General features: G+C 39.9%; 1 protein-coding gene and 1 pseudogene across 3 annotated transcripts in view; one reads left to right on the plus strand and one right to left on the minus strand.

Moving 5' to 3' along the window:
- Window positions 1-21,923, plus strand: part of ARHGAP10 (Rho GTPase activating protein 10) — a 153,551-nt gene that overhangs the window by 486 nt on the left and 131,142 nt on the right. The window lies entirely within an intron of this gene.
- Window positions 4,418-6,452, minus strand: LOC142601708 (MICOS complex subunit MIC10 pseudogene; annotated as a pseudogene).

The following is a 21,923-nucleotide window of genomic DNA, read 5'->3' on the forward strand; positions in this document are numbered from 1 at the left end:
GCGGGGGGAGACGCCGGCTCGCTGCGGGGGCGGCTCCCGGCGGCTCGGGGCCCGGCGCTTGCAGCCGCTCGCCCGGCGCAGAGAGGTTTTGCCTTTGAGGTGGCGGCACTTGCTTTTGTTGCCGTGTTTTGCGCTTGACTTGCTCCAGCCTCTCCCTTCGGTCCCCCACCAGCCGCTTTGGGGACGTAGGTCCTTTCCAGCCCTTCGCCGTGGAGAGGGGGTAAGGGATAGCGGCAGTAGCGCCGGGTAGCTCCACTTCTTGTAACGCCGGTTGCATCTGCCCGGTGTCTTGGCCGGGCCTGGCTTATGTGTTTGGCGGTGCTGAGCCCTGAGCCCGAAGCGAGCTACGATGTTAATCCGCTGCGAGGACTTGGTTTGAAGTTTTACCCCAGTGCGTTGCAAGCTGAGCGTCTGTGAATTGCGTATCTGAACACAATGACGTACGTGTATATGCGTTTGTAGTCTGTGAAGAGGATGCTGAAAATACCCCTTTGTCAAAATTTTAAGCATGTTCAGGAATTATGAGACGTATAGTTCTGCAGTGACAGTACTAGTTATCAGTTCTATGGCTTTGGCGCCTTCAAATGTGATGGTGTTTTTCAATTTTGCATTTTATTTGAATACTAATATATATATATGTGGTTAGCTATATATATAGTGATTTATGTGGGAATCATGTTATTTTCCCGTGAATGTTAATGTATGTTCCTAATGTAGTAATATTTCTTCCATTTAACTTAAGGTACAACAGTGTAATCCCCTAAATATCTAGTAGGACGATTGACTATACCAATTATTCAAATAAAACACTAATGCAGCATTCTGGCACTGTGTTCTTAAAAGTGTACTGTATCTTTGGTATCATGAAAAACTTCTGAAGGCAGGGAATCAGGCTTACAAGATATTTCCCGTAAAGTAAACTGAGAGGAGTTTGGCCAATGGTTTGAGCAGTGTAGCTGCCTGAATATGGTGAGAGTTTTAAAAACTGACATAACTCATTTTGTGCAAATGAAGAAACATTCTTTCCTGTTTTTGTCTCTATTTGATGTCCCTGGGTAAAAAAAGGTAGAAAATGCTGTATGAGATTTCACTTCTTTGTAACTCTTATTCTTTGGCCAGTTAATATTCAGTTATTGCAAATCATGTTCTCTGAGGATTATTTGAAAACTGTGACTTGAAGTGTCAATATAACTCATCTTAACTTGGAGCGCAAAGTAAAAAAACTATCCCTGAATTTGGATAAGAATGGTAGAGGGAAATCATTCCACTTCACTTCTGTTCCTCAAGCATCCAGACAGTATTTTGGCAACTGCCTCAAACCCTCAGCTTCTCATGTAGGGTTACATATACAGAACTTAATTTGAAAGTGTGGAGCTGATGGTGGTGAGGAAAGCCCTAACTTGTGTGAGCCTTGTATCCACAGCAGAATCTTGTGCTGATAACTTTGGCTTGGTGTGCAGTGCTCGGCGCGCTTAGCTGTGTGTGGTGGGAGCCAAGGGAGTCAGCGTGCCAAGCAGAGCCACCTGGCCTGAGAGTAGTGCTTGATGAAATACTTGGGGCTAGCCCATGAGAAATATTTAGAGAAGCTATCTGAGATCCTGCCCGGTGTTCAGGTCTTAAGCAATTCCTTCCTTTCTGAGATGACAACCAGAAATTTTCTTCTTGAGTTTAGGTGCTGTACATCTAACAAACATCTGTTCTTCAGCATACTTGTTTGAGAAGTGGAAACAGATCCTTCCTTACACATTTCAGGTTTCTGCAGTTGTCTCTCCCCTTTAGAGTGCCCTGCATGACAGGTTTGAAGCTGAGTCGTCTTCCTCTGCCACTGGTGAAGCAGTGCCACTGTTCAACAGACATTAAATGACAAATTGAACCAGAGAAAACACAAGGAGCAGTTAAAATCCATTAAAACCTCAGTGGTTATGGTGTTGGTCCTCCTTGTGTTTTCACGAGAAAACAGTCATCTAAATTTTTTGAGGAACCTGATTCATTTGGTGTCAGGACACCAAATGGGATTAGTATTTCTTCCAAAAACCAAGCTTGAGAAGTGGTCTAGACACAGAGCTAGCTCTTCATCTCTGTCAAAACTGCATTTTTTGCACAAAGACTGGCTTGTTGCAATCTAGAGAATGTGATAATAAAGCAGGGCATCTCGACAGCTTAGATGACTACCTCTTAGACAACAGTTGATTACAATTTTTGGAAAATTTTTTTAGTCTTTTGAACAAAAAATGTCATCTTAATAATAGCTAAAGTATTTGTTTCTAGAACCAGCTAAATTATGAAATTTATCTGTTTTAATTGATATGTGAGCATAATAAGCTTTTCTGAATGGGCTATAAAATATAAAATGTAGTAGTGCACTATTGTTCTTAAATTGTGGGAAATGAAGTGACTGCAATAGAGTCTGTGTGCTTTTCCCCCAGCGCTTTCCTTATTTCACTTGTAAAGCAGCAGCTTACAAGAAATGTCGTGAGGATTCTTTACGTGTGAATAACTGATGTGACTGAATAGATCCCACTTCCTGCTTGATGGACAGTCTTGTAAATGACTTTGATGTTGCTTGTGCTGGGTTACATCTTGAGAGGTAGCAAGCAGGTACTGCTACCACTCCCTCTAATCACAGGAGCCATCAGTGTCTTGCAGGACAAACCAGTAACATGATGTGGATCCTCTCTTTGGCGCCTTTTCATTTGTCTCCTCAGTTGTATGGGAGTGTGTTTTCCACCTAAAACTCAGAAGAATTGATTTTTGTTAGTACAGAACTATACTGCTCAAAAAAAAAAAAAATTCTTTTGCATTCTTAAATTATTGAATTTCCAGTATGAAGCGTACTTCAAGTTTATCTTTCCACTTCTAAGTCTCAGTTCTTTCAAGAATCTGACTGAAAGCTGTCTTGTTTCCTGTGTAATGGTTTGAATCACTGAATTGTCTAGTTCAAGCTAAATACTGGAAGAATGAATAAAAATAGGTGGCTCTTTCTTTTCTTATGATGGTTAAATATGTTTAAAAAGAGTACAGAAAGACAATTTTTTTCCACTGTTAGTGATCAGTAAATACAAGCGGTATACTCATACGCCTTTAGAAAGAGAAATGTGATATTTCTCAGGGGATTCCAGTTCAGTTAAACAAGTGAGGATCAAAAATAGTTTATAACTAACTTCTGGATGCAGTTGTTCTTCTCTTGAGAGAAACTGAATTTAAAGTGCCTGATCAGAGAATCCTTATTCTGAAACATGAAAGGAACTTGGGAGTTTTAGTTCTGAGCTCTTGAAATCTCTGAGATGGAAATTGTTGGAAGCTAAAGAACACATTGGATAAATACTGCGTATTTGGTTCCAAATTCTTCTCCGTATGTTGGTCCAACTCTTGGTCTCTTGACATGAGTATGAGATTTGTTTGGGGTTTCTGAAGATTTTTTTCGGAGGTGAGACTTTTCCATAAATGTACAGCAGGAGCTGCCACTTTTTATGAGAGCTCGAGGTGCAGTAGGAAGAGTCAGCGTGAGTGTGGGTTTTGGCGCTGGGCATCTCATGGGCAAAGGTTGCAAAGGATACTTGTGAGTGCGTGCTCACAGCTATTCCACGTGTCCTGAAAGCAGAGCCTCCCCATTCTGGGATTTAGGCTCAGACCAGAGCAGAATTTGGAGTTAACTGCGGTGACTTTGTAACAGGCAGATGAAGACAGAGAATGGAGGAGCCAGGAAAACGTAAAAATTGAGTTCCCTAAGAGGCTTTCAAGGGGTGGTCTGTGTGCAGTGCCCATCTAAGGGAAGCCTGGACAAAGTTTGATAGGAAGGGATGCCCCACATGGGCCTCCTAGCTAAAATGCATCATGAAGCCTTTCATCAAGTCAGGATCATCTACTGTCATGTAAGCACCACAGTATTCAAATACTCTTATCACTTGTGCTGGAATGCAGAGCAGCTACCTTCCTCCACTTGCACCCTGAGAAACTTGGTACCCTGTGGCCCCATTGTGCATTTTTCACTGGGGTAGACCTGTCCCTCGTTACGTTGCTGTCTCTGTTTTGGCTATGAGCAAGATAATTCCTCCTGTACCCAGAGGTTTTGGGTTGTGAGCCCTGTTCAGTGAGGTCTTGGCCATTGTATTGGGTACAGCAGACACCTTTGGTACCCGGTGCTGGTCTCTGCAGGCAGTTCAGTGTGCTTGGGCTTCTGGTGACTATTTTTTATTGCATTTTTGTTTTATGCTTTCTACAGAAGAGTTATTCCTTGTACTCTACGAGACAGAATACAAAACAAGAACCGAACTGCTTTTATCTGTAGAATTATCTGGAATACAAAGAGTTACTGATAATTGTTACTGAAGAATGCTGGTTTACTCCAGGGAGTATTTCTGCATTCATGAGAAAAAAAATACTGAATTCTCTTAGCTTTCCTCTGAGGTGTTATTAGTCACTGATCATTTACAAGTTTACCATCAAGAAGTTAAGCAGACTGGAAATTTTGTTGGCAATGGGAATAAAGCCATTCCCAGTCCCATCTCCGACCTACTAGAATAGGCTGAGTCTTTCTTTTTAACAAAGTCGACTGAAGAACCTAATCCAAACCCCAGACCCAATCTGATGTCCGAGTTGGCCAAACTTGTATTCTTTTTCTTGGCCAGTTCTCTTAGTGTGTGGTGATGGCTGACCTCTCAGATACTGACCTAAGTAGGCTTTTGGTCTGACCCGCTATGGTTATTATTATGTAGCTGTAAAGGCTATTGTAATCCACATAATAACACAGCATAAAAGCCACTGTGATCACTTCAGCCACGGTGCTTTTTTTTTCTTAAGCACTAATTGTCCATTTCTTAAAGCTTTCCTTAGTATAATCTGCACTTACGAAACCACTTAGCTGAACGTATGAAGTGTGCCAGCTCTTGAAGTCTTAGGAATTTTCTGACACTCCAGTACACGTCAAAGTAGTAAGGTAAAACAGTTAATATATGACTCATTAATAACTTCTAGAAAAGAAATAGACATTCACTAAAGATTTAGAAAGAACCCACAGACTGAGTAAAAGCTAATATTATTCTTAGTTAATAGGGGGCCTGGGGGGGGGAGAGCAGGGAATACTGAGGACCTTGGTGGAACTCGTGTGCAAAGTTTCCTAAATCAGCAGTCATTAGTTAGGACTTTGATTAATTCACCTTGAATTCAGTGAGAGCTGTGAATTAATAAATCTTCACTTTTAGCATTCAGAAAGCTGTTTTAGTTTTCAATTAGTACCTCAAAAATGGGCTTTATTTCTGTTATAAAGCATGCTTTAGGTGTGATAACAGTAAGCAAATAAATGCTGTAAGTGAACACTTTGAGATTTAAATTTGAAGTATACTCTGCTAGGCCACAAATAAAAATTACTGCTAGGGCAGCACTAGATCCAGTACCACAAAGGTGACTGAGCAGTATGTACCTTTTCAAAAACCCTTTCTGTTGGAATTCAGCTCAATAATGGAAACATTAGAAAACTAAGGCAAGCAGGTACTTTGGGGCCCATCTGATACAGCTTTCCCTTAAGAAAGAACTGCTTATAATAACAGAATGTTGGTTTTCCCTTCAAGATAATTGCCGCAGCTAGGGCCTAATTAAGACAGTACCTTCCCCCCCCCCCCCCCCCCCCCCCCCCCCGCTTGTAGATGAAGTTGCTTCTATACAAGGATCAGGGATGTGCTTTCTTTTAAGAAAATCCTCTGCAGAACATTGTGTTTAGCTCCACCCGAAGTAAAGCATTCATTACTGTGTCAGTAGCTATAAAAAGTGTCAAGCTCATTTTGTGGAGGATGCCAGTTTGTCATCTTGAATCATGTCTTTTCAGCTTGGATTACTAACTAGCTCCATTACCTTCTTTGTCCTGTAGATGTTCCACTGCTCATTTTTTTTCTATATTAAAAGTAGAGCATTGTGCTAGTGTACCAGAAGATGTGAGTTTGGAAAATATGCATTTTCATGAATTTACTTGTGATAAGAGATGTGACAGGCTGATATTTTTCTTTTTTAATGACAAGCCTTTTAGAAATGTAATACTGAATTTTATGGAATCCAAATCCATCTTAAGGAGTTGGAAAAAAAGGATGGATTTGCCCTATAGTCTGTAAAGTGCAAACACCTGCTTGCAGTTAAACAAAGAAAAATAGACCCACTGCTAAGGCTGCAGGTGTATGCCGTTCCTAAAGTTACGGTTCGCTTGCCAGCTCTGTGTTGCAAATTTTAACAAGCAGAGCTTATGACACCATACCAGTTTTCAAGTCAGTCTAAAATCAACTTCACAGTCTTCAGTGGGGCAGAACTTCTCTTTCTCATTGGTACAGATTTTTTTTATGAGGGAAGGGAGGGGAGACAACCTGCTCTGGAGTGCTATGTTGTTTTTTTCCTGATGTACAGCAAGGGGAGTAGCATACAGGCCAGGTGCTCTGCCCTCACTTTGGACAGGGAGCACTTGGAAACATGTTTCGGAATGGCACAGAAGAGCAGCATCCCAGTACTTCTCTCCTCCTCCCTGGCTGTTTTTTAACATTACATACTTAAGGTATATAATTTACATTGACTTTAGTGCTTTTGTTGTTTTACAATACCAACTTCAGTCAGTATTGCAGCACTTAGCATATTAACTAAAAAAAACAGAGGCTTGGCTGTTTGACGGAGATAGTTCGCAGCGTGTGAATCTTGGCAATATGCTTAATGTTTGGATAGAGGGTAGGTTGTGGCTTTTTGAGATAGTTTTTATGACTTGCTTATGTTTGAAGGGGTTTCCTTTTGAGTCTAATGCCACTTTTCTGAGTTTCCAGACCAGATTTGCTGTTGTTCTATGACAGTTGTTCTTGAGATATTACAACATGCTCAATGTTTTGATCATCTTTTAAAACCTTTCATGTTTTTGAGATGGCAAAATAAGACACTTTAAGCAGTTGAATGGTTTCCTAGAATATCCTAGAATATCTAGTGAGTTTAAAATACATGATCAGATGAGCCTGGGCATATGTTGGCAGAATAGTTTAAAAAACTACTGTTCAGGGAATTTAACATCTCTGCTGGTGGTTGCTGCCACTCACTGTACTTGTCAGTTTTAATCAGCACCCAAAATCGGTCTTGTTGCTAAGTCAAACTCATTTTCTTTGCCAAGTTCAAAGTAAGCTGTTGCATTTTGCAATGAGTTGAGGTAGGCACATGTGCTCCATCCCAGCAGCTTCTGTGGAGGTTGTGCCCTCTGGGTGTAACTTTGATAGAAGAGAGGGCAGCTGCAGTGGCTGCCAGTTAAAATGCCCAATGTTGTACATCTATGATAAATGTATGCCCGCTAGCCAAAGTGCATGTTTAGGTATCTCACTGGGAAAGAAGATACAGGATAGGGAAGTCTGTGGCTGGCTTTATGCTATCCTCAAATTCTTTTTCTAAACAGATATTTTTGGCAATTTTCAGGAGACAACCTCAATGTCACGTTGTCATTTTTCCATACCTACTTGCACCTGTGGGCAGAGCTTCTTGCAGCCACCCTGTTCTTTGTGAACGCCTTTTAATTCTTCTGCTCTGTTTTTGTTTCCTCCCCTTGTTCTTTTTCCTCCTATGTGTTTGCTTATCTTTCAGGATAAAAATAATGAGAAAACATCCAGGCCCTCAGAAGCAATGTGGCCATCACAGGCCAAGGCCAAATCAGAAGTTCCTGTAAATTATTCATGCTGAGGTTGTCCTCTGTGGGAAAGGAGCAATGGGAGGGAAAAATAACGTACAGAGGTAGAAAATCACAGTGTTATTAAACAGATTGTGGTTTTACTACTGCCCACACCTTTGAATAAATGTCCTGTTGTTGCCTCTTTGGTTGAGAGGACTGGGCAGGTGGAGGTTATTGGCTCATTAGGTAGGTCAGAGAGAAGGCTTTGCCTCTTAATAGATCTGGTTGTTAGAGGTTCCTTTAGTTTTGTCCAGCTTTTGTATATATACCTGGCTGGTTGACACTGTGTGTCCTTGAAGAGGGGAAACAAAAAAAAGCAAGCTCTGTTTAATTTGGCAAGGAAAATTCAGTATCCAGGATGAAATTGAGCCGGACTGTGTGTCAGACGTGGGTCCTGGGGGATGTTCTACCATGTGTGGTGTCCAGAAGTAGGTTCTCAGCCACCTTGTTGCTGGTGAGTGTTTTTTAGCTTTGAAATTTGTCTGTTTCCTCTATTAGGCTGATGCACGTGGTCTTAGAAGTGACGAATGAATTCATGGGGAAGAGTCTGAAGCTTGTGTTGTGCTTGCAGCATTTCATTTTTAAGAAAAAGTAGACTGTAATGTATCAAATCTCAAAAGTTAGGCTTTCTTCCTAAGCAGAGAGCGAGCCCCTTATTTTTGATCATTTGTCGTAATCTGTGATTTTGTCAGTCATTAGAAGGAGTTGCATGCTTTGAAAAATATTATTAATTATTTGAATGTAGGTATGGTGGAACAAAAAATGATATTTGATAAGGAAACTTATAGCAGTTTTAAATGAAAATATGATTCTTAGAAAATGTTTCTTTAAAAAAAAAAAAATCCCACCATCTTGTAGACAGGTGGAGGGAGCATGCTGCCAGGTCACCAAGGACTTGAGAAAAACTTTTAGAAATACCATTTTGGCAGAGGGTCAGTGTTAGAAATCCATCATGGGGCTGAGTTTGTAGCTTATGTGGATTAGCAGACTGTAAACGTTGCATAGTTTCAGCCTTTGAAATACATCAGTGCACTGAGAACAAAACAGTATAATTTATATTGTCAATACTTTTTTCCAGTTAAAATACCAGGTTGTATGCTCTTTCTGCTGAAAAAGCCTGGTCCAATTGACAAGCTCAGTTACAAGCCAAATGACTTTGTTTCTCCAGAGCTTTTGTCTGTTCAACTCTTCAGCCTCCAAGCTTTTCTGGAACAAAGCTGACTTTCTTCCAGTCTGCTCTTAAACACTCTTGCTCTGTGGTAATATTACTGTACTTTTATTGTGCCTCACTTTCCTTTATGCTTTCAGTGATTTCACTGTGCACAGTTTCAGATTTCTGTTGTGCCTCTTGCCTAGCTGTTCCCCTGTTCCAGCAGATTCAGCACCTTTGCTAAAAGAAATAAAACTGCTTGGATGTATTGCATCCTTTGTAATTTCTTTTACTTCTAGAAGTAAGAGAATCTAATGCTAAAAAGAATCTGAAAACACTCCAATGTGTGGAGTGGCCAAATTTTTTTTTTTTTTTTTTTACAAAACACATCTGTGTCTACCAACACCTTTACTGCTCTTCCTGTGGGGTTCTGTAGAGTTGCACCTGAGGGGGAACGCTGCCCTCCTTGAGGGGCAGGGAGCTACCTAGTCAAGCATGAAAATTTATTGTTGGCACCTGTTTCTCTCCTCTTACTGCAGTCTTTTGCTATGTTTTATGGAGGAATGGGGCTAAGCCTCAAACATTCAGCGCAATTTTTTATGTAATTAATATAATGAACTATGGAAATGTCTGTGTTACACCCTTGAATGTCATGTGTAGGAACTTGGTCCTCTGTTCAGATGAACTTTGCTGAGGGTCTGTAGCAAAATCAAAGGAGATTTGAACCTAGATAAGCAGGACACAGAGGTTTAAGAAGAGCTGAAATGTGTTCTCTGTCTTGGAAATACTCATCCATCTGTTGCAAAGCCCAAGCACCTGAGGACTGGTGGCTGTTATCTCTAGGCAGTGCTCAAGTAGTGTAGCCTGCTCTGAGGGAATTGATGACTGGAAATGCCCTCCTGGAGGGTTGAGATCTAATGACCAGTAGCTTAGAAGACCCATGAGCAGGGTTGTGTCTATAGGTCTAGTAACCATGACGATTGGCCTAGCAAAAAATGAGTTTTACTGTGTATATTTAAGAAGCTGAATTCCTTCAAGCTACTGTCCTAGATGCAAATATTATTTCAAAAATGTAGCTTTGAGACTCAAATGATTCCTTGTGTTCACTTATCTGGAAATTTTATTTCCCTTCCCACCCCCATTGACCACTTTCATGTGTCTGTAATTGGAATGTGTCTTAGGTATGAATTCTTTTTTTTTTTTTAGTTACAAAAATACCTTATATTTTGGTGCAACTTGATTTGTATTGTATATAGGGCTTTTTTTTTTTTTTTTAATTGCTGCTATAGGTTGCTGTCAGTCCTGAGGATCTTTCTCTAGTGAACATGGTTCATGTCTGCAGGGTTAGTGAAATTAGAGGGGTGAAATTTTCATCTTTTAGAGAACTGGATTTTTATCTGGAGGCAAGCATAATAAGTTTACACTTCCCCTGCACATTTTTGCCTGTATAGATCACTACTTACCCCTCTTGTAACCGATCTGAGTCTTTCGTAATATAACATGAAAAAAACCCATGTTAGAGCTTTGTGATAGAGCTTTTAATTTGCACACTTCTGTCCAGATAGTAAGCAGCAAACAAGTGAATTAAATTAATGAAATGATGACATGTCTTCATCCCTTCATCCCAAGCTTCTTCCCTTAAAGCGAAAAATATTTTGTCTTTTCATATACATGGATAAGTGACTTTGGGAGCAGCTTTGGGCAAGCCCTTCATCTTTTTATCTCTTTCTTTCTGTCACTAAGCTATTGTCTCAAACTTGGGGACATTTATCTATAAAGCATTTCACAAATGTTGAAACATGGAGAAGTGTTGTGTATCAGTCACTTCTGCATTATACGAGACTGCACCCACTGCTCTTTCTCTGTAGTTGTTATTTGAATTGAGCAGCAGTTATAAACTTTTTTTTTATCCTGTTCAATAAATTAGCTTAATATAGAATCTGATAGGAGAATGTGCTCTGTTCTCCTACAGTCATGTTTTAGACATCTCAGTATGGAGGGCATGGCAGTATGAACTCAGAAAGCAGCTGTTCTGCCCTTGCCACGCAGATTATTCAAGTGGAAATTTAAGTCAGCGATTTGGGTTTTCTAAAGTTTATAGCATATCATCATTCACATTTTTATAAGAAGTATCCATATGTGAAGAAAAACTTAAGTATGCCAACCTTGTTATAATTCTGTGTGGACATACTGAAATCCTTCAGATTTGTAAAGTTATTGCAAAGCTTGCTTCATTGAGAAGTTTTTTTCCTCATTGTACCTTTTGTTTGTAGTGCTTTAAGCATTTACAAGGAAGATGGCTTTGATACCTTCATAAAAATTAATTTGGCATTATTGCTATTGATGCATTTTAAAATTAGGAATTAAGATGGCAGGAACAGTAGTAAGTCTTGTTTTGGATGGAGCAAGCAACTGGGCCACATTAGCAATGAATCTAATAGCTTGTCCTTTCCCCAGCTTCTCTGCGGTACAGAGGAAAAATTCTCTGAATGGAACTTGACAGTGTTTGTAAGCAACATGTGACAGAAACAAACAAGCAAAGCCCCTCCTGAAACAAAAATCTCTGATGCCCCCAAAGCATCAAACAAACCCCAAACAATTCTATAAACATTTGTTTCAATTTCAATCCTTTTATAAATAAAGCTTTCTGTATATGCTTTCTGTTCCTGTTGTAATAGCTATGACTTGCTTGCATTTAGGATCTTGAAGGCTTGTGAGCAGACAAAAGGGATCATACGCTTTTGGTGTCTCAGATTTGAAAGTAAATCATTGTGAAGAGAATTTGTGTCTTTAAGCGTAAAGAGAGTTTTGAGCAAGGATGCCGTTCATCATGGAAATTTTTTTCTGGAGGCCCTCTCCTTCAGCTTCTTTTTTAAATATGGAAAATTCCTATATTTTAATAGTGGCCAAGAGCTCATCTCGCATTTCACAAGGACATTATTGAATGGCCTTATTGGAACATTGCTTCCTGGGCACTATTATTAGTGTAGTAGCTGAGAGAGATATGAGCAGCTGCCGAGTTTTGTTCTGAGTGCCTGGATGGATGGGTTGGGGTGGCATTCCCAGAGTGACAAGCAGAGGCGCTGGGGGATGCCAGGAAGGAATTTTGCTTGGAAAATAGTTGACATTAGCTCAGTGGTTTGTGCTTCTGTCTCTTCTCTCTCCGTTGCCTTTCTGAGAGGTCTTAGTAGCGTGACTTTTTAGTCACGGCCTGCCAGAGGTTGCTTTGCCTCCCTCACCTCATTTCATGTCTTTAGCTGCCTGTTCTGGTGGAAATCTATAGAGCAAACTTACGTGAATGTTCTAGTTCGAATATTAAGGGAGAGCAGGAAAGATCCAATAACATGGGGTTTAGCATGGAGACATGCTCAGGGCTCCTAAGAGAGTTTGGGATAGAGCTACTCGGACAGTATACAGGTTGAATCAAGTCCTCTCTGAAGTGTGTACCTTTAATCTCTTGATAGGCTTTGGAAGAGGTGTGGTTTAGACTTTTAAAATAATTTTTCCTTTGCTTCCATGCATCTGCCATTGCTCTTTCCTACTCAGTAGTGATTTATTGACTAGGAGTAATTTACTCAAAGAGCAAGAACAGAATGATTGCTGTCTGGTGAAGGCATTGCCGCAGACCACTGATGTTACAGAGGAGGGGGTTCTCTGCTGGCACGTTAATGACAAAACCAATAGGAAGGCTTTTTTCCTTCTTTTTCTTTACCCAGAGTAAACTGCCATCTCTCCTAGTTGCATCCCTTCCTTACAAAACCTCCAGTGTTGCCAATGTCACTACAATTTTTACTCATAGGAGATCAATGGGGAGGGGGGAAAACAGGGCTTTTGTAGCCCTAAAAAAAAAGTAGCATATGGAATACATTGATGTCAGTAATTAGTAACATTACAGAAGGACAGTCAGTTCTCTTCCTAGGAAGGGTACAGTGGGGTTTCTTTGCCTGTTTTTTGAATTTACTTGGTTATTTGCAGTTGCTTTGCTTCCAGAGAGGGAGTCGTTATAATGCTCTCTAGCACAATTTTCTTCAGCCTTTTCAGTTGAAGGATTCTCTAATCTTTTCCAGGAAAAAAAAATCCATACTATTTTGTACAACTTTGTAAAATTACTGTGATAGTTTTCATTTATTGAGCGTTCTTGAGTGAATTTGCATGTTTGTTTTCCTTTTCCCATGTGTTTTTTGTTTGCTTAAACCTGTTGAGTTTGGTTTCTGGCGGTCACTTCAAAAATTGTCTTTTGATGCTTTATGGACTATTGCTCCTTTCTGGATCAAAGCCCACAGGAGCATTTTAGTGATATGTGTAGTATAGGGAGCTGAGAATTCCTTGGTGCCAGTAAACAGTTTAATTAGGTTTTGTTTGTTTTCTTCAGTTAGGATGATGTTTGTCCCTGACGTGGTTTTGTGTTTTTGGAATGTTTTAGATTCCAGTGAGATACATAGTTATTATTGTAAGTGGGCAATGAATGTGGTGGGGAGAATTGAGAGTTGTTGCTTTTATATATGCACCTTCTGTTGTGTCTAAGTAAAATGAAATGTGTCTATCTGGCAATGACTAATCCTTCTGCATACTGTTAGTGATATGAAATAATTAAAGAATTTCCCTTCTATGTGAATTCCTGATGTACCCTATAATCATGCAGTGAACAGCTCAATGTGGTGGGGATTCTTGATAGCAAGAGGTTCCTTATTTACAGTTGTCGCTAGAAGAACCTAGTAGAAGGAGGTATGTGCGGGAAACATCGTTAGGAAAATTAAAGGTGAGTTCACTTCTAATCAGCCCAGTCACCACCCATTTTAAATTCTTGGTAATGGTTTCCAGTGTTCTATTTGTAGCATTGTTTCTTCTGTCATGTGAAGTATGTACAATTTAAAATGCATAAATATAAGATTAGTCTTTAAAATAAACAAACCTGTTAACCTACATGGCACTTAAAAAAAATTTCCAAAGTACGTAAAACATTTTAGATGCTAGCCTTTCAACGTCCTGTGAAGTAAGTTGGGCTGCTAGTTCTGTTTACAGATGGATGAAGCGAGAGACCAAGTGATTAGATAAGCTTGCACGTCAAGTCTTTATTGGAGATGGAGTTAGTAATTAGGAGGCCCTGACATTTAACCTTATTACCTGTGCATTAGAATATTCTCTCTGTTTTGTAAGACAGCTTGCAGATGTTGGGATTGTATTGTGAAGTGTATGACAGTCTCAGACTACCCATTCAATCATTCAATTCCCTAGGCAGTGATCAGAACTGTTTTGGTGTAGGTGCTTGCAGATTTGACGATATGTTGGATTTTAAATGCTTGGTTTCAGCATGCAGTCCTGTTAAATGTTCCAGCAAGATGGCAACTGTTTGATTCTTTGTATTTTCTGGAATATGAAGGATCTGGGACTGTGCTTACCTTGGTGCCCTGTTAGAATTGGGAACATGTGGGCTTCTGCTGGCTGGAAATATACCCCAAATCTAGCAGTCAAATTCAGAACCAAATCTAGTCAGGCAATAATCTACAGACGCTGTACTCATTGTAGTGCAGCGGCTTTGACTTACCCAAACCTCGCCTTGTCCCTAGCAGTCCTTCCTGGCCGAAGGTGCAGGTGGCTGTCCCACCCTGTGCACGTGCAACCCTGCTGCTGGCGGTGGCCCCCTGACTTAGACCTGCCTCCCTGTTCCTACTGGCTTCAGTCTGCCTCAGGCGCAGGCATAGCCAGCTGCACCCTTCCGAGCTCACTGCCAGTTTTGGCTCGCTTTTCTCCTTTGCCTATCTCGGTGACCCTACCAACTTAGTCTCTGTTCTAACAGTTGGTTACTACTGAGACCAGTCCTAAATTTAGCCCTAAATTGTTCCTTGTGGACCCATCCTTAGTCCTAATTTGGTGACTGCAGCCTTTAGCAGATACAAGCCAAGAAAGGAAGTTTTCCCTGCCGATGCTAACATTTCTCATAATTTGGCAAACCCTCGCTGAGCCCAGCGATGAGTATTCCTGCTGGCTGCTACCCAGGCCTAAAAGTAATTGACTGAATTTTTGGATCCTTCTCTTTCTGTGTCTTGACAGTGGTAACTAATAACAAATAAAAATTATCTCAAAACCCTGCAAGTGAATCCTAACTCGAGTCTTACCCTAACACAAAACAGGTGGCTCCCACTGAACCGAAATCTAAATCTTACTTGCTTAGTTCCAGTGTTTTACACTGATTAATTATGGACAAATGTCTTAAATTTGAGTAGTGTGAATCTTTGGAAACCAGGAGTGAAGATTATAAATTGTATGTAAAACCAGTGTAGTTTTTGTTTACGCCAATGGCAGAGATGATAAACTGAGAATCAGAAGCAAGTTGGGGTTTTTCATGGGCAACAGTCAGTAAGCCAGCTTAATTGTAAGTTGCCAACAGTCACAAAGTTTTCAGTTTTTCAGGTAATATGGTATCAGTAACATCACTTGCCTTATAAAGCACTTTCTTAATGTCTGTTACTAATAAGGAAAAGAGAATGGTTGTGCTCTGAATTGACCTCAGACCAAGAATGCAAGAGGACTGTTTATGCAGAGATTCCCATGTGTGGATGCCTGCTTTGGGATTTGGTCTCTGAATTGAGACAGCTGGAGAAGGTTTCCCCCTGCCATTGCTAACCTTATATAAGAAAGAAAACATCTGAGTGCTTTTCCTTTCCTTTTGTATCCATATAACCAATTGTATATGCATGATTTGTCTCATCTGTCTTGATTGCACTTGGTTTAAAGTTTTAAATTCAGAAGGAGTAGATAATAATTTTATGTATCTTTTACTGAGAGAAATTAATTTATGTGGGGAAAACTGTTCAGTTACCAATTGTAATTATGACATCACCATCTATTTTTGGCCCCCAGTTCTATATAATCTATGCAACCGTGAACATTGTTCAAAACTTACCGTACTACTTTTGTCCAAAGCTCCTGGGCTGGTCTTTGGTATGTTTTACCCTGTTTTGGTATGGGTTACTGTGATGTAGAAATAGGAGGGATCAGCTTGTGATACTCAGGTTTGGTTTTAATTTGCTTCTATTATTGCTAACTCTATATGCTAAATAAATATGAGATCAAATCACTTCTTTTTTGAAAGAGTGGGCTATGCTGGGGAAAAGCCATAATGTTGTGCTGTGGGGTTTGGCCACAGGAACAGAGAGGCCTTCACAAAGGAGAGAGTCTCACCTTCTTCCTACTTTTTTCTTTACAGGTTTCTTTCCGTTCAAACTTCTGTCTCTTTTTGACATCCTAGTGCATCTCTTATTTGTCTTGCATTACCCCAGAGTTACACAGCAGTTTTGTGAGCATTCTTGTGGTCAGTAACATGTATTAGTACAAATTGCACTTCCAGCTTTAGATGCGCCTCTGAAGAAGTAAAAATGAAGAAAGCAACAAATATTTGAGATATACCAAGGGCCTGTATTTACCTAGATGCACGTTTGTATTCTGAGCCTTGCACGTGCTTGGTGCAGAACTCTGATGGTAGAAGATAGAAAAACCCTGCTGGAGCTTCCAGAGGAAAAGCTAATGATGCTTTGCAGCACTGTGCCTGGGACTCTATGTAATCTCTCGCTGTCAATGCAAACTCCCAAGTCCCTGGTTGATACCACTTCTGTAAGGGTCAGAGCCTGTCTGTGGGGGACTTTGTCCTGTGCTGAAGATTTCTGTGCAAGGTGGCAGGCACTGGAGCTCCCTCCTCCTTGACCTTTTTTCCATCCCCATCCTCCTCTTGGCTTTTGAGACTTCTGTCTGTGATTTAGTGTCATAGTATCTTGGGTGTGATGGTAGTTTGTATGCTTAAATGGCTCTCATGCTGTGTACGTTTGAATTTTACTGTTACCATGCCATTGGTATGTCACCTCTCGTTAGCACAAACTGGTTTGCTATTAGGCCCTGGATGTAGGGGTGTCCCGCACAACCTGTACGTGACTAACGATTGCAGAGCTGTGCTTCCCAGCGTCTGCTCTCGTGTGTCCTCGCAGAGCGTTTGTTTTCCCTGCCTGTTCTGCCTCTTCTGAAAAATGTAGCTTTCATTTCTATTTAAACATTTATTTGTATAATCTCTCCTTTCTGTGCACTGAAGCAAAGGAGTTGAAGTATAAATTATAGCAGAACTTTTATTGTAAGGTCTCTGGGGAAAGTGGATATTGTGCTTTCTCATCTTGCATGTGTGAGGCTGCAGCATGTATGTATCCACTATACTAGACTCTTGCTTAATCAGATGTGCCAGTATGCTTCCCCTTGCATAATTTTCCTCGTACTCTTTAAGTTAGACACTTATGCTTGAAACATTATCTGAACATTTAATCGCTTTGGATGGGTATTTCTGCCTGAAAACTGTGGTAATGTGAGGAGTGTGACTAATGTTCATACTGTGATCCTATGAGCTCCTGCTGGTATTTGTGTATGTGCTTATGTGTTGTATCCTGATAGCTGTATACCCCTCATCCATGACAGGAAATGAAGAGAAGAAAAATTTACTAACCAGAAAAACTTGTAATTCAGTCCATATACCTTCTTTGATATGCAGTCCTCTCCTAGACAGGGTTATTATTTGAATTGCAGGATTTAAAGTTGAGGGCCTGAAGCACTCATTGTCAAACTAACAGAGAAGCCTTCACAGTTGGTTCAATTAAAAGCGGTATCATTTCTGTAGCGGTCATGTAAACATGACGGGCGGCATTTATTATGCATCGTGGGTCACTGAACTCCTGACTCTTAAAGGCTTGCTAGCCAGTGATTATTTATGTAGAGTAATTTATGGAGAAATACTGTCAGCAAAACTATAAGCTTTAACTGAGCTGGGTGAGATTTGTTATACACTGTGGCCTCCACTAGGGCTTTGGCAAGTGCACCTTTTTGGAATAATGTGAAAGATCTTGTCAAACTGTCTGTGGTAATGAGGTCTGACATAGCTAATACCTGAAATACAGGCAGGACAGTCATGTGGCAAAATCATGGCTTGTCAGCACCAAATGTGTTTGTATTGAGTTGCCTCTGTTGTTTTTGGGAAGGGAGCATTGCATAAAGAACACATAGAAAAGTTTTGTTGATACTTTGTTCTCTGCTGAAATAATAAATGATAGTTTTTCTATGACAAATGGTTGTTTATATATTTAATTAGAGTACAAGAGTGTTCCTTGTTTGGTAAGAAGAGATTGGCAATGTGCACACATTGTCAAATACTGCGAACAGGTTGATTTTGAATATCTGATAGTCACAGGAAGTGCCTATGTTGTTAGTCCTTCCTAGTGCTGAGGGAATTCAGGCACAGCGACGTTTAACCTTTTATCTTTTTTATTTACTATTGGCCTCCAGTGTTCCTCTCTTTTTTTTAATGGATTATAATGTTGGATTAAGTAACACTGTCATGCATTGTATTAGGTGCTGCTGTTGCAATTTAGAAAAAGAACGCAACTAAAGCCTAAGTGTGCAGAAATGGCCCTGTGCTTGACAGCTGAAGCTGCAGATAACAAGACCAAGATAATTTAACTGTCCCATTAGATAAAAGGATCCTCTAGTAACTTGAGATTTCTACTGGCATTGTTTCTGCAGAAGAAATCTACAATGTGCAAATGCCGACTTTTAAGAAAAAGCACAAAGAATTGTTTTCTGTTCCCTTATTGCCTTCCTGTGTTCTGTATGTCAAAATTTTCTCATTTACAGTAAGAAATGAAAATATATTTAGCTTGCTAATAAATGAAAGAGAGCTGCTTTAAAGCAGTTCAGATGGAAATTATTCATATTGTAAGCAAATTCCTGAGAGAGACGCTGGAAAGATAAGTACATGATGCAATCTGGAGTAAAGAGTCTTTTCTCCTTTCCTTTAAAAAAGCTTTGCATGGGTGTGTTTCATTGTTTTCTAACTTCAAGTCTTTCTTAATTTTAAGTTCCCACTATCAGAGAAAAAGTCTTTGTGCATTACTGTGGCAAAAAGGCTAAATGGATATAGTCAGAAACAGTTGTGATTGCTTTCAACCAAGTGTGGCCATTTGCTCAATTGTCTCCATGATTTTTTTCCTTCACTTTTCAGTTTGTTTGGCTGTGGCTTCTTTTCTTTTCTAGCTCAAAAAGAAGTTTACAATTCAAGGAAAGAAGGGATTGGAATAATCTTTGGCGTTTTTCTGAATGACGCATTCCTGCAGGTAGTAGGAGTCACACAAGTTGAGCAAAACAACTTTCCCTATTAATGTTTTGCTTGGAGCCACGGAATGGATTATGAAAGCCCTGCAGTTGAATGGAACTTCAAATATAGAAAACACAAATAAGAAAAAATGTGGTGAGCTTGTGACTTGCATTCTATGTAGTTTCTTCTTTCCTTTGGCATTTCCAGTTTTCTCAAACTCTTTCAAGTCTTAGACACAAAGAGAATTTGAATGTCTGTGACTGAAACCTCTTTGAAAGCACAAAGAATGCCAAAGAAAAGCTAGGTTTGCAGCTGTCTCAAGCAGTTTCCGGCTGACAACCTGGTACTCTCTCACCCTGGTCTTTATTACACATATCTGGCTGCTAGATTGCTTTGGTGCAGTGCTGTGCTATGAGCAGCCAGAGGTTTCTTTGGTCCAGCTTATAGGAGGTTTGTCAAGCTTCACTGAAGAAGTGTTAATTCTAGTTTATTGAGTCATCAACCATTTTGCTGTTTCAAATAAATAGAAGATAAATTGGAACAAATGTTTGCATTTTATTCCATTTGGTCTGTTTGGCTGTATCACAGCATATTATTTAAGTTGGATGACAGGAATTGGTACTGTGGTGGTGTTTGTGTGTGTCGTGTCCCCCCCCCCCCCCCAGTGTATTGCTAGCTCTTTTGTTTTTTCCTTTTGTTATTTTTTGTTTCCTTCTGTTTTCTGTGATGTTTGACCTTTCTTCTTTCTTTCTTTTTTTTTTTTAACCATGTATAAATCAAATTTCTCAGGGAAAGGGAGTTTCTTACTAAAATGTAAAGACTAGATACAGAAATGAAGAAAAGATCCATGAGAGAATTAGTGCTATAAAAATGTTAGATTATTATTTATTTATACTAGCATCAACATTTTCCCTGAAGATGGCTGGATATCCTGGAAAGTGCTATAAGGTCTTCTGGTTTTGCCAGATCATATCTAGCTAATCTGCGCGCTATGAAGAAGGTGAGCAGAATGGATAGGGAAGCACATTGCCTGATGTCTAGTGAAATTTCCCTCACCTCAATTAGCTGAATCATATCAGTACTGGAGAAGAAGATACCAACATGTGTAGAAGTTCCATATGTAGTTTAACTGTCAAAGAAGGTATAGTGAACCAGTGACACAGCATGATATGTATGTGACAACTTCTTTCTCTAATTAAAAGCTAATACTTAGAAAAATGCTGGAGGAACTTCAGGTGCAGCTGTAAGCAAACTAAACTGTTTCCAGGTTTCATGAGTCCTAAGTTACTAAAATAAGCCTCTTAATTGCTAAGTCTTTAAAGTTTTAAATAAATATTGACTTACTAATCTCACGTTTGCACAATGTGGATGTGACTTGATGGGCATGCCTTCATAGGATGATGAAGAATTTGGCAGCTGGAGGATTAAACATCTGCTTAGTTGCTTGTGATCTAGGTCAGATAGGAATCTGGTGATCTGGATAATAAACCCCAAAATTGTTGGCAGTTACCACGCAGTAGACCTTCACCGTAAATTACAGCTTAGTGTGTTTGTCTACCATTATGTAGAAGTGAATGTTGACTTGCAGCATCATCCATTTTTGTTCGGTTGTAGTATTAAATAGAACTTTTAAACAAAATTATAGAAAAATGTTATTGTGAAATACAGCCAGGAAATGAAACATAATTTTTCGTAAAGACTCTTGCCTTATGTCCTGGTTTTTGACTGGGATGGAGTTAATTTTCACGAGAAGCTGGGAGGGGACACAGCCAAGACAGCTGACCCAAACTAGCCAAAGGGGTATTCCATACCATATGATGTCATGCTCAGTATGTAAGGGGGGAAGCGGGGGGGGGGAACCTGGCCAGAGAGGAGGGGCTGCTGCTGAGGGACAGGCTGGGCATTGGGCTCTGGGGGTAAGCAAATTGCATTGTGTATCACCTGCCTTGTATATTCTAAGTACTGTGTTGTTATTTTCCTTTTCCTTTGCAGTCCCAGTAAACTGTCCTTATCCCACTCCACAAGTTTTACCTTTGTCTTCTGATTCTCCTCCCCATCCCACCGAGGGCGTGGGTAAAGAGTGACTGAGCAGCCGCTTGGTTCTTGGCTGCTTGCTGAGGCTAAACCATGGCACCTTAATATGAGGTTATAAGTTTGGTCAGTTTGACATTTGAAATGAATGAAGAGTAGTAAAGAGGAAACTAGGTTTTTTTATATGTAATTGAAGCTATTGCTACTTTAACCTTGCTATATTGGGGGATTGGACTAGATGATCTCCAGAGGTCCTTTCCAACCCCTACCATTCTGTGACTGAGTCATCAAGGTTAATATTTATAGTTGTTATCTATTTCTTATAATGGAAGATCTGATTTAATACTTTTTATAGTTCTGCCTCCAGGTTGCATTGGGATTATGTCAGTGCCTGTAGACTGATTTGCCTGAAAAGATTGATCCCTCAATCCTGAAAGTGCTATTTTTTATAATATAGATGTATTTTTCAAAAGTTTTAGTTGTGTTTTTGTGTATCTTTTTTCTGAAGAATAACTAATGCTCTGCTTAACATATAAACACCATAAGTTCTACCCACTGTTTTAAAAATCAGGTATTTAAGATTCACAGGTATACTCTAGTGAAATAGCTGTACACTGTTTCATTACCAGTGTACCCATAGCAGAAGTGGTGAGAGTGCGACTTAGCAAACTGGATAGCTGAGTATGTTACTCAGTAATAGATTTTAGCCTGCTGATACACTAGAGGCTGAGGTACTTTCCTGTGTAATAGCTGGGGTACAGTGTGAGTCAGTGACTTTGTCAAAGTCTATACATGGGCTGGAACATAAAACAAAGTCTCTTGAGCCCTGTTCTGCTTTGTGCATGAAGCCAGCTTTCCTAATTCAATATATTTATTTCTACTTTTAAACACAATTTATGGCAAGGTACTTGAGTACTGCTAGACATGCACTGCTTTTTTTTTTTTTT

The sequence above is a fragment of the Balearica regulorum genome, chromosome 4 (assembly GCF_011004875.1).
Source record: "Balearica regulorum gibbericeps isolate bBalReg1 chromosome 4, bBalReg1.pri, whole genome shotgun sequence".
Taxonomy (NCBI): Eukaryota; Metazoa; Chordata; class Aves; order Gruiformes; family Gruidae; genus Balearica; species Balearica regulorum.